This window comes from Canis lupus, chromosome 12 (genome assembly GCF_048164855.1).
Source record: "Canis lupus baileyi chromosome 12, mCanLup2.hap1, whole genome shotgun sequence".
NCBI lineage: Eukaryota > Metazoa > Chordata > Mammalia > Carnivora > Canidae > Canis > Canis lupus.
In genome coordinates this window covers 12,887,210-12,893,963 of record NC_132849.1, presented here as the reverse complement: position 1 = coordinate 12,893,963, position 6,754 = coordinate 12,887,210, and the positions used below count along the sequence as shown (strand labels likewise).

The 6,754-nt window shown below is 49.2% G+C and overlaps 1 pseudogene; it reads right to left on the bottom strand.

The window, feature by feature from the left end:
* Positions 1–1,088: 1,088 nt before the first annotated feature.
* On the bottom strand, positions 1,089–5,903 carry LOC140601893 (uncharacterized; annotated as a pseudogene).
* Positions 5,904–6,754: the final 851 nt, after the last annotated feature.

The window sequence follows — 6,754 nt, the reverse complement described above, 5'->3', positions numbered from 1 at the left end:
CCCCAGTTTCCTTTGTCTTATTTCTTCTCTGGTGCCACACCTGAGAACTTTAAAATATGAAAGATGGAGCCCATTGTAGTGATAAGATTAATTACAAAATTGTCTTTTCACACGAGGAAGAGAGAAGACCACAGAGTGACCAGGAAGCCTGACTGTACAATAGACTCCCAGGTAAAGGAAAGCTCACCTACTCCAGGAACCAACACGATTTGCATTTTGCTGGAATATGTGAGGGTGGTTCAAAGACTGAAATCAAGTGGCTTTCCAAACACTTGGCTCATTTATTTTTTTCTGCCAAGCTCTAATGTGCTGTCCTAACTCAGTGCGTCCACAGTAGCCCCTCAGATGGCTCCCCTCCCAGCTTCCCAAGTGCTCTGTCAAAGCTGCTTTGGTTCTTTTTGTCCTGAAGCTTGTCCTCGTGTCCTCGCATCCATACTTAGCATATGTCACCTTGAAGAGTCAAGAGGAAGGTGGATGTCGAGGAGGACAATTGGCCCCTGGGGCGCCTGGGGCAGAGCGGCCAGTCCTCAGGCTGTGAAGTCCTAGGCACAGTTCCCAGGGGCTCCTGAGGGGAAAGTTCTAGGGCCCCTAGGCCATCAGGTGGGCCAAGCACTGAGTGTCCCCACCAGGGTGAGTCAGGACAAACTGATCTCGGTTGGGAGCCTGGTCAGCTGGGGATTTGCCTGGAGGCCAGTTTTCCTGAGCTGCTACGGTGCAGAGAAAGGGGCAGTCGGCCGCCCTTGGCCCCGGGGCTCTGCTATCCTGTGGCAGCAGGTGCTGACACGCTCCAACAACCTCTTGCCTCACACCGTTAGCCTCCCTGGCAAAGGGTGTCCTCCTCCTTGGGGCAGAAACCTCAGCCCCCAGGCATGTTCCACGTCCCCTGGGAAGTTTGTCAGATGCAAGGCCCAAACCCTCCAGCTCTCCAGACTCGGTGGTCTGCAGGCTCGCATCAGAGTCCTGACTCACAGCCTGACCCAGGCAGCCTGGGAAGCCGACAGGGTCGAAAGGTCACCACTGAGCTCACACCAGACCAAACTTTGAACTGGTTTCTCAAATAATTTCTTTTTTTTTTTTTCCAAGCCAAACTGTATCCAGCTTTATTAAAGATACTTTTCATAAACAATCATGGTATTTCAGGCAGGACATGGGCAGATGATCATTAACAGTTTACAACAACTTTCGAACTCCCTTCTTCAAAGGACTACCAAAATCAGAAAGCCACTATAAAACCCAATGAAGTCTTCATGTGATGCTCTGAACAGGGAAAGTTTAGAGTGAGGGTTGACAGTTCACATTTAGCATGTTGTTTAACAACTTTTCACAAGCCGACCCTGACTTTCAGGAAATGAAATGAAAACGGCAGAATTATCAATCCGAAGATCCACAAGCTAAAAAAGGAACTCTTTTGAGGGACGCCATCTCAGTGGTGACACTGTAAAGTCCAGATTGCATGATATACTGGGAACCATTTCATGGGGTCAGGTTCCAACAGGTCTCTGGGGTTAAGGAAGTCAAGTCTATGTTGAAGGCAGAGAGGGAGAAGAGGACATAAAAAAATTAATTTTGGTTTTTCCACACCACCAGGGTGGCTCATGTGGAACATCAAGGAATCCCTCTTCCTGGGAGCCAAGAGGAAGTTTCTCAAAACTAGAAGGGAAAGGTGTTTTTCCCCCTTGTTATCAATCTAGCTTCGAAGATATTCTATTAGTGACATATGCCCTTCCCCCAAAACAACAACGAAGTGTTCCATGTGCTAACAACATAGCTTAAAAGAAAAAGTAAAACAAAATTCTACATTTTTATAAAACTTGATAAAAAATAGTATTTCAAACTGTACAGTCACCAGAAGTACACAGTTATCAAAAATGCACACACTTCACTTAGCATCTCCAGCACCTCCAGCTTTCTGTGCCTGGTCTGTTTTGGCATCTCCATTTTCTGCAGGGTTATTTTCATCCTTGCCAGCATCAGCTTCCCCTTTTTTCCTTTGGGTACCATCTCTCCCTTCTTTGCAGGGGCCTTTTTAGGCTTGAGCTCTGGCTTTGGAGGAGCAGGTTTAGCAGATAACCTTGCAGATCTTCTCTGTGGCTCATCCTTCACCTTGGCTTTATCTCCTTTAGCATCCCCTTCAGCCTTTCTCTTGGGTGTGGTGGTGACAGCGGTGGACGTAAGCACTGGACGGGGGGATGCAGTGGCTCGTGGGCTTTGGCCGGTCTGGGGGTCGTTATCGCCTCTTCTTCTTCACACTGCTCCTCTCGAAGAATTTCTTTTTTTCTTTTTCTTTTTTTTTAAAGATTTTATTTATTTATCTCGAAGAATTTCTATGCAGTTTTCTCTCTGTGTGTCCTCAGGCCCTTCCTCTGAGACTGTGCCCACTGCGTTTCTCACATGTGAGAACTCTCCGACTTGTGGGGCTACCCAGGTCTGAGACTACACAGCCAGGATCTGTCAGGCTTGCTTCTCGCTCCAAGCCCGGCTCCTCCTCTCCCAGGCCTACCCCGAGAGGGACCCTGAGTGCCACCCCTGTGCAAGAGGGCCCAGGTGAACTGCCCGCAGGAGACAGGCTGAGCCGGCTTCAGTCTAAAGGGTGCACACTGCAGAACTCCCATCCACACATGAAACCAGACAATATCTCCCCCAAGCCCCTAGATATTATAATATGTGCTTTATTTGAAAAGAAATCACTTTTAGGATGCTCATCATCACTCACCATCAGGGAAATGCAAATTGAAACCACAAAGAGCTATCACCTCACACCTGTCAGAATGGCTAACATCAAAAACACAAGAAACAACAAGGGCCAGCAAGGATGTGGAGAAAAAGGAACACTTGTGCACTGTTGGTGGGATTGGTGCAGTCACTATGGAAGATGTTACAGAGATTCTTCGAAACCTTAAAAATAGAATTACCATATGATCCAGCAAGCCCATTTCTGGGTATCTATCCAAAGAAAACAAAAACACTAACTCAAAAAGATAACACACACCTCCGTGTTCTTTGCAGCAGCATTTCCAATAGTCAATATTGGAAAACAGCCCAAGAGTCAATCAATGAACAAACAGATGAGGAAAATGCAGTATATAGAAAGTGGAGTATTATTGAGCCATAAAAAGAATGAGATGTTGCTATTTGTGACAACGTGGATGGACCATTATGCTAAGTGAAGTAAAACAAAGAAAAAAGCAAATACTGTATGATACCACTTATATGTGGAATCTAAAAGGAAGGAAGGAAGGAAGGAAGGAAGGAAGGAAGGAAGGAAGGAAGGGAGGGAGGGAGGGAGGGAGGGAGGGAGGGAGGGAGGGAGGGAGGGAGGGAGGGAGGGACACCAAGCTCATAGATGCAGAGAACAAATCGATGGTGGTCAGAGGTGGGAGGTGGGAAGTGGGCAAAATGGGTGAAGGAGTTCAAAAGATACAAAGTTCTAGTCACAAAATAAATAAGCCCTGGGGATGTAAGGTGCGGCATGGTGACTATAATTAATACTGCATTGTGTATTCGAAAGTTTAAGGCAGCAGATCATAGAAGTTCTCATCGCAGGAAAAGAAATTCCACGAGACCTACTGTGGTGATCACTTCACAATACGTACAGATATCAAATTGTTATGTTGTACACCTGGAGCTAATAATGTGGTCTGTCAGCTATACCTCAATAACAAAAAAGAAATCGCTTTTAAGGACCTCTCTACCATGGAGATACAAAATGAGTCCAGTTTGTTTAAGAACGGCACTAAACATTTCCTGAGTGACTGCCATGTGCTGCTGACTGTTTTTACTCATGAAATCCTCACAAGGATCCCGTGAGGCAGGTATTATCATAATGATTATTCCTATTTTACAGATGAGAAGACCGAGGCAGAGAAAGGATAAGCGACATGCCCAAGGCCACAGAGCTGGGACTTGGCCCCAGCAATCTGCTGTGAGCCCATGCTAACAACCAGGCTATAGGTCTACAGACATGTCACCAAGGAAGGAAAACATCTGAGAGTCAGAATAATGACTTAGGAGCCGAGCAGTGCCCAGAGAGACTGGCTAACTAGGATGATGTGCACGGGGGAGGAGAGGAGACCAGGAGGGGCGAGTCCACACACACGGTGGCCTCCCGCACACAGCGGCAGCCCCAGGACATCCAGACGGAAATCCGAAATCCCAGAAGGGCTGTCATGCTGTCCACTCGCACTCCACTCCCCAGAAGAACCCGGGCATCTGCACAGCAGTGGAGGGTACTGCTCCCCTCCTGCGTCTGTCTCTCCCCCACTCCCTAGAAGCCCTGCTCCTTTCTCTTTGCAGGACCATGGCCCTCATGGCATGTGGTCACCTTTGGTCCGCTCCTGACTAGGTGCAGGGAAAGGCCTGGGTCACAACTAGGAACCTGAGAGTAACTACAGGTGAGGGGACTGGTACCCTTCCTCAACTCCGTGTGTGCGAGCTATGACATTTTCCAGGTAGCACATCCTTGAGAGAACTATGGCTCTCTGTTAACGCCATGGCAGGCTTCACATGACAGGCTGTTATTGCAGCGTAAGAGGCTGGGCAGGTGGTTAGTCTCAGTCCAAGGAGGAGGATCAGACTGACCTGGCCTGTCTTTGCAGCCTGGGGCCCAGCTCAGGCACTGGGCATCCTTGGGTCAGCTGCCCTCTGCCACAGGCTCTCCCTGCCCTGCCACAGGGACCACAGGCGCTTCCAACAGCGTGTGTGTGTGTGTGTGTGTGTGTGTGTGTGTGTGTGTGTGTTCCTGGCACAGGGCGGGTGAATCCCACACAGGCAAGTGGGGCTCCGACTGCAAAGCTGAGGAAAGGCCCTAATACAGTCAGCCTGCTCAGGTTCAAAGTGCCAGACAACCTCCACCAGCTGCTCCTGCTTCCTTCACCAACTCAAGCAGAAGGCCATGTCCTAGGGCATAGGACCAACGGCTACAACAAATCACTCTAAGAACACAAGAGCTTAAACAAGAGAGAAGTCTTTCATTTGTCAGGTAACAGTCCAGACGCAGACAGGTTATCCAGGTGGACAGCTCTGCCCTCAGCACGCACTTGCCACTTGCAGGTCCAAACGGCACGTGTGCTTCTTGCCCAGGCCGCAGCCACCAGGAAGGGGAGGAGCAGAGAGTGCCCGCTCAGTCCTCTCCCATGCGTGGCTGGGGGACAGGATACCTTATTTCAGCTCACTCCTTGTTGGCTGAACTCAGTTTCATGCAAGGGAGGCTGGGAAATATCCTTGGCTTGGTGGCCACAGGCCCTGGTGAATGTCTCTTACTGTGGCAAAAGGAAGAGCAGACACAGAGGCACAAGGTCCCACACAGGGAGACCCAGTCTTCATGAGGTGAGCTTCTTCTGCTCCCAGCCGTTGCTTCCTTCCCCCTTTGTCCCATCTTGACACTCCAAGGGAACCAGGGGTTTCAACACTTGAGCCTCCCTGCACCTAGGCCAACGGGGATCCTCGTGGGGGGCTCACTGGTGATGATGAGGGACTGCTTCATCGGAAGCCCTGCAGGGTCCTTGACCAACCAGCTTCCGTGCCCACCTATGTCATTTGTCACTGAATTTCAGTTGCCCGCCCACCCCCACGTCCTTCCAAGGGGTCTCAGGAGGTAAAGGAGACATGGCCCTGGTCCCAGGGAGCACTAGAGCCCTACCTCCAGGTCTCTCTCGGCCTCCTCCAACAGCTGGTTCTCCTCTTCCTCCCATGTGGTCAAGGTGCGGCCCGGGTGGGAGCAGAGCTCTGGTGTCACGCTGCCCTTTGCACCCAGCCCTCTCCCTGCACGCCTGTCCCTGCAGCTCTCTTGGCTCAGTGACTGGCTGGGCTGCAGAGGCCCCTTTCTCCGTGTTGCACAGCAAGCAGCAGAAGACAGGCACTGCAAGCACAGGCCCACCTGTCTTCTCCCCAACTCGGATGCACATCTCCACAGTGAGTGCAGCCACTGCCAGCCTGGGTGGACCTGCAGGCAACAGCTCGCAAGGCCAGGCAGATGCCACATCCCTGACGTGGTGGGCAAGGTGTCAGATCCAGGGGAGTGGACCTGATGGACCGATGGATCTCCTCCTCCCCAATGCACACGCACATACAATTACTGTGACACACCCCTCCACACCAACTTGCTCTTAAGCTGTCATGGAGGAATGCCCTCAAACAAATTCATACTGAGGTTGTAGTGATTTCATGGGCCGAGAGGCAGGGTGGCATAGTGGCTAAAGGGCGTAGATCTAAAGTCAAGTAAACTGAGTAAATCTGAAGTCTGCCACTTCCTAGCTCTGGGGCCTTGAGTAAATTACTCAACCCCTCTGAGCCTCAGTTCTTGCATTTATAAAATAGGGGCACCTGGGTGGCTCAGTGGTTGAGCATCTGCCTTTGGCTCAGGGTGTGATCCTGGGGTCCTGGGATCAAGTCCCATATCGGGCTCCCTACAGGGAGCCTGCTTCTCCCTCTGCCTCTGTCTCTGCCTCTCTCTGTGTCTCTCATGAATAAATAAATAATCTAAAACAAAAAAGAAAACAAATTCTTTAAAAAAAAATGGATAAGTATTTTTAAAAAGAATTTTCATTAGTTTTTATTTTTCAAGAAATTTATGCCAATAAATTAGAAAATTTAGATGAAATTAATAAAGTTGTCCATAATATCTATTTTTAAAATTCCTTTTAACTTTTTAATTATAAAACACAGATATAGAAAATCACACAAATGCATAGGTTAGTGAATTTTGATGAAGTTAACACCTTTGTAACTAGCCAATCAAACCATAAATAGAACCCTG